Below are 6,103 nucleotides of genomic sequence, written 5' to 3'. Positions count from 1 at the left end.
CCCAACAAACCAACACTGGTGCTGGCCATCAATGCAATCCCCAACACAGCATAGCCCTACCACCAACTCCAACAACCTTCCACTAGCCACCTTGGCCACCAACAGGCCCCCAGGACCTTCTGCCACACCACCACCAACACTCCTCCACGAAAACCACAGGCGTCCTTGTCACCCACGTCTTCGGTGCATGCTACAGCCTGCTACCTACGATGGTGAGTGCCATGGGACTGGCACTCGTCTAGGAGGGGGGTAATGTTAACCCCAACACGAAGAAAACAAAAGGAAGGGGAAAAGACGCAGGGCAAAGGCGGAAAAAAGGTAGCCCGACTGAAGAAAGAAAAGGAGAAAAGGCCAAAAGCGCAAGGGCAACCTTAAAAGTCCAAGGTAAAGGCAAAAGGGGAAAGGCGCATTTTAAAATAAAAAGGCGCACCCTGAAATCTTGTAAAAGAGCGCCGGGCTCTCACCCATGCAATTTGTAAATGTAGACGGGCGGTGGACATGAAGCTAGGAAGATAGAAGGACAATGGGAAAAAGGGCCTAGGCTATGGCCGGCCATGTAAAAAGGGGAAAAGGGGATGACCGCCCAAAAGAGATTTAGGGTTTTGTATATAAAGTTGAAAAGTGAATGAGAAGCTCATTCTTGTGTGTGGCCAAAAGTAGCTCTCCTCTTCTTCTTCTTCTTCTTATTCTTGCTTGCTTGAGCTTGTGCTTGAGAGAGGGAGTGTGAGAGACTGAGGGAGTGAGTGTGTGAGGGTGAGGGACCGAGGAGGAGAAGCTCTCCATCTTCTCCTCTCTTCTTCTCTTCTCTTCTCTTCTCTTGTCTTGCTCGCGGCAATGGAGCTTGGAGCTTGGAGCGGGAGGATCGAGCTTGCTTGAAGCTTGCACTTGGATCGTGGAGCTACCAGAGTGTGCGGGAGAGGAGGTAACTTGAACGGCATCAAGGTAAGCTCATTACACCCGTAAGGTATGCATTGCGCATCAGCTATGTGAGAGGTAGCCATTAGTGCTCGGCTTGGAACACTTGAATCAATAAGCGGTCCGTGGGTCTTGGCGGTTGAGTGAAAGCTCCCACATAAACCGCTCTCCCCTCAAATTCTCAATTCTTTTTAAAGCCTTACTCAAATTCTCTCTCATATCCTCATCAATGTTACTCTCAATATCCTCAAAACCCCAATCAGAATCATCACAAACAACATCAAAACCTTTAGGAGAACTCAAAGAAACTAAAAGACTATCAAATGAAGTTTTCTCTTCGTCATTGTTGCCTAAACCAACCAAACAATTATTCACACAACTATCAAGAAGCATGAGGTTAGGTCTACTCAAAACAACATCATCAACACCACAAACAAAAGCCTCTCCAGGGCTACTCAAAACATCACCAACCAACTCACAAGACTCATCAGAGTCAACAACACCAATACCAGAATCACAACAAGAGTCAGAACCCAAAACCTCAATACTCTCTTGATCATCAAACTCACAACAAATCTCAACAAACACATCAGGCAACAAATTCGAACCCTTAACTTCATCTTGAAAACTTATAGTTTCTAAGCTCTCCTTCTTATAGTTTTCCAAAAGACTCAAAAAATCATCCTCTATTCTCTGTTCATCTTTCAAACAATCAGATCCATTTATACCATCACCAAGGCAAACAAGCTCACTCTCTAAATTGTATTTACTCTTTTCAACATTGCCATGACTATAAAAACTTTCATCACACCTTCCCTCATCAGAAATATCAAAACTTTCTTGACTCTCATCCTCTCCCAAAGAACATGAAAACTCTTAGTCCTTAAAATCATATGGTCTCTCATTTTCTTCTTTACAACTTAGATCCAACTCTAGCTCATCTTTATAGTCCTCAAGCTCCAAAGTATCATCAGTCGATCCCTCTTCTTTAGTTAAATCACTAATCACTAAACTAGAAGTATCTGTGGTCAATGGGTATGAATTCACACTCCTAGACTCTTCACTCCAATCAGTCAAACAAGTATTTTTCTCCTCAACCACCCTAGGGAGTTTCTCCTCACTGACTTCAATTGTTTTCTCACAAGTCAACTCATCTCTCCTAAATAGAGAATATAGTATACCTCTCTCAGGATAGACATAACTAACTCTTTTCTCCTCAAAAACTGTTCTCTCAACTTGCCTTGAAGTCAACTTTTCCCTTGGTTCATCAAACCCTAACTCTTTTTTTCTTTTGGTCTTCCTCTCTTGATATTGAGCTATCTCCACCGCTTCCTCAAAAGTCTTAGGGGTTTTTACCTTTAATTTCACTCTCCAATCTTCTAATTTCAACCCATTTACAAAATACATTATCTTCAACATAACTGGGGCTATCTCACATTCTAACAATGTTAAACTCCATCAATTCCATAATCTTTCAAACTCCCTAGCAAAGTCCTCAACGCAATGATAATCTTTTTGAACACAAGTTTATATTTTCGCCCATATCTCACATTGACTTTCTCTTTTTCTAAACCTAGATAAGAATGCATTTTTAATGGTCTCATAGTCCAAATTTTGTCTCCTAAATTTCAAGCTTCTCTCAAAGTCAAGCAACCAATTTCGTGCTTCTCCCTACAATTGATATCTAAAAATCTGGAGTTTATCCTCAATACATGTAAACATGCGATTCATTGCTTCTACGCACCACAAGATCCGCAATAACCCTATCTTTTCTTATTAAACTCAAAATGCATGATAATTTGAAGAATAACTTACATAGGACCTACTAGGATTTACATCGAGGAGTAATGCCTAAAACCTTTTGTCTAAGCATTTGAGTTTCATGCTTTGATAAGCCATATAACCTTTTCTAAATGCAACTCTTGATGAATGAATTTTTTGGATGTAACATGTAACCCTTAGATACAACATCGTAAATGAAGTTCACGTGACTTGCAACCTTCAATCCGTTCGACAAACATCTTTACATGCAACGTGCAATGTCCATAGTTTCATTTTCATATCGTGCAACCGAAGTTAACTATTTCTCATGCAAGTCATAGCTGTGGGAGCTTTCGCTCAACCGCCAAGACCCATGGACCACTTATTGTTTCAAGCGTTCCAAGCTGAGCACTAATGGCTACCTCTCACATAGCCGACACGCCATCCATATTTACGGGTGTAGTCAGCTTACCTCCATGCCATTCAAGTTACCTCCTCTGCCGTGCACTCCGGTAGCTCCACGATCCAAGTGCAAGCTTCAAGCAAGCTCCATCCTCAAGCTCCACGCTCCAAGCTCCATCACCGCGAGCAAGAGAAGAGAAGAGAAGAGAAGAGAAGAGAAGAAGAGAGGAGAAGATGAAGAGCTTCTCCTCCTCAGTCCCTCACCCTCACACACTCACTCTCTCACACTCTCACACACTCTCTCTCAAGCACAGCTCAAGCGAGCAAGAAAAAGAAGAAGAAGAAGAAGAGGAGAGCCACTTTTTGCCACACACAAGAATGAGCTTCTCATTCACTTTTCAACTTTATATACAAAACCCTAAATCCCTTTTCGGCGGTCATCCCTTTTCCCCTTTTTTACATGGCCGGCCGTAGCCTAGGCCCTTTTTCCCATTGTCCTTCTATCTTCCTAGCTTCCTTTCCACCGCCCGTCTATATTTACAAATTGCACGAGTGAGAGCCCGGCGCTCCTTGAATTAAACCATGATGCTTTTGCGCTCTTTTACAAAAGTTTTGACTTGCGGTTTTCCTTGTGCGCCTTTGTCTTCCGTTTCTCTTTGCCTTGGCCTTTGTCTTTGTCTTCTATTTTAGCTTTTCGGATTTTCCACCGCCTGGCACTCTTTTACAAGATTTCAGGGTGCGCCTTTGTATTTTAAAATGTACCTTTCCCATTTTGCATTTGCCTTGGACTTTTTAAGGTTGCCCTTGTGCTTTTGGCCTTTTCTCATCTTCTTTCTTCAGTCGGGCTACATTTTTTATGCCTTTGCCCTGCGTCTTTTTTATTTCCTTTTGCTTTCTTCGTGTTGGGGTTAACATTACCCCCTCCTAGACAAGTGCCAGTCCCATGGCACTCTTTGTCGAAGGTAGCATGCGGAGCTTGCACCGAAGACGTGGGTGGAAGGGACTGATGTGGTTTGCCTTGGGGGAGTTCTGATGTTGGCGTGGATGAAGGTCATTGGTGGCACTTTGCTGTTCTTCTTGGCTGGTGATATGATGGTTGTAGGTGGCGATAGGGCTACTTGTTCTTGGGAATGGTCACTCATAGCTGGCACGGGTGTTGGTGTTGTTGGAATGCTCATGGTGGATTCTGTTCGTGATGATTCTCTAGTGGTCTTGCATGATGAAGTAAAGGACAAGAGGTCATAGTTGAGTGTTGATGTAGAGCTAATGACATTTTTGTTGGAGTCTTCAATACCTACAATTGAAAACCTCTCATAGTTGGTCTCTCCCTAGGGGTAGTGCTAGTCTTCTCTATTGTGCACAAGACATAGTGCAATTAGTTTGGGAGACAGGTCGAACTCTAAGCAAGCTGAGAGTATTGTCCTACACTTGAGGACCCAAACTGTGTATATACTTTGGTGCAAATATTATGTGAGTGCTCATGCATACTTAGATATTACGTAGTTAGAAGACTGCGGGCTAGTTTCTCGTAACAATGTGTGGATGAAGCAAGGTTGTCCATGTTGAGAAGAAGTACATGTGAAGGTATATGAGACATCCTTTGCATTGTGACTGCAGGACGTAGCATAATTGAATACATGGACACTGCACTTTCGATAGCTGGAAGCTATTGGACTTGCTTGATGAGGACGGTGTACTTTTCATGGCCAATCGTGCGGTGCTTACCACAATTGATTGCAATGGTATTAAGGCAGAGTGCAAGAGGGAATTGTGCAAGTGGGTCAGAGTGACAGGTCTAACCATAGGCGAGACAAAATCCCTAGGTATGTCCTACCCTTGATGTGCCCTGAACAATTGTGGGTGATGCTAAAGGGCTAGGGGACTAGGAATGGAGCTAGTTGACCAAGGTCACTGGAGGTACCTAATTTGAGGACCCCTAGGTGCTGTGCTGTGATCGTGGGTGCTTATTATCTTTTCGTTCGTTTCTTTTTTTTTAAATTGTGCTTTTTTCTTTCTTTCTTTCTTTCTCTTCTCTTTTCTCCTCTTTTTTTTTTGGACTTGCCTGAGTACAACCATTGCAATATGTTGAGGCTATCATCCTTTCAATGGGTTGAAAAATGTCAAGCTTCGAAGGCTCAGGAAATGAATATTATAGTGATGATTGTGCCCTAGCCTAGTTGTTAGAGAAGAAGTTGTTGAGATGGGGAGATACACTTGAGATATTGCAAACCTCTTTGCGACACGCGATGTTGGTACAATTGAGGTAACAACTGCCGTGAGCCAACTATAGAGCTTGACCCAGAAAGAGAGCGTAGCCCATGAATATGCTTTGGGCCATGCAATGTGGGCACTTGCAAGGGTGATTTTTCATGTTCAGTAGGGTGGATTTGTTGCGGTTCTTTGTGCGGTTGGTGGTCTTGCGGTGGCTTGGCCATTGAACACGTTTGACGAAGACCTGTGTTATCCTGCATCCACTTGTCACTTCGTGAGAGTATATGGTTGATTGCGTTAAGTACATCGAACAAATGCAATCATGTTAAGACATAATTTTCAGAATGCTATGATGCCTATTGCGATTCCTATTCCATTGCTTGTTAAGGTCGCATACATTAACGATAGATAAAGGAAGTGTGTACAAGTGGGAAACTTGCCCCTTTACTCATCAGAAGACAAAAAGTTATGGCATGATGACTTGTCAAGCTACTTGTACATCATAGGGGCTTAGTCGATTTGCACTAGGCGGGGTGAGTCCGGGTGGTTAGGCGACTGGGGCTCTGCGGTGGGTGCGGGGCTCCCCATGGGGTTGGGTAGGGCACATGTCGGCCGGGACATGAATGGTGTAGTCCCGAGCCACCACCGTTTCCAAAATGCCTTTAAATAATTCATTGAATTCTTCCCTATCCCAGGCTGCCCTTTCTGCCCTTGAGCATTTGGTACTTGAGCGTACGTTGGGGGTTTTGCAACTGGTGTTGCCACATCTTGCGTGCTTCTTTGAGCTTCGACTTTCCTGGCTCGAGGATTCTTC

This window comes from Lygodium microphyllum, chromosome 27 (genome assembly GCF_053477565.2).
Source record: "Lygodium microphyllum isolate KBCC chromosome 27, Lygodium_microphyllum_v1.1.10, whole genome shotgun sequence".
Classification (NCBI taxonomy): Eukaryota; Viridiplantae; Streptophyta; class Polypodiopsida; order Schizaeales; family Lygodiaceae; genus Lygodium; species Lygodium microphyllum.
Note: the sequence above shows the minus strand (reverse complement) of the source record.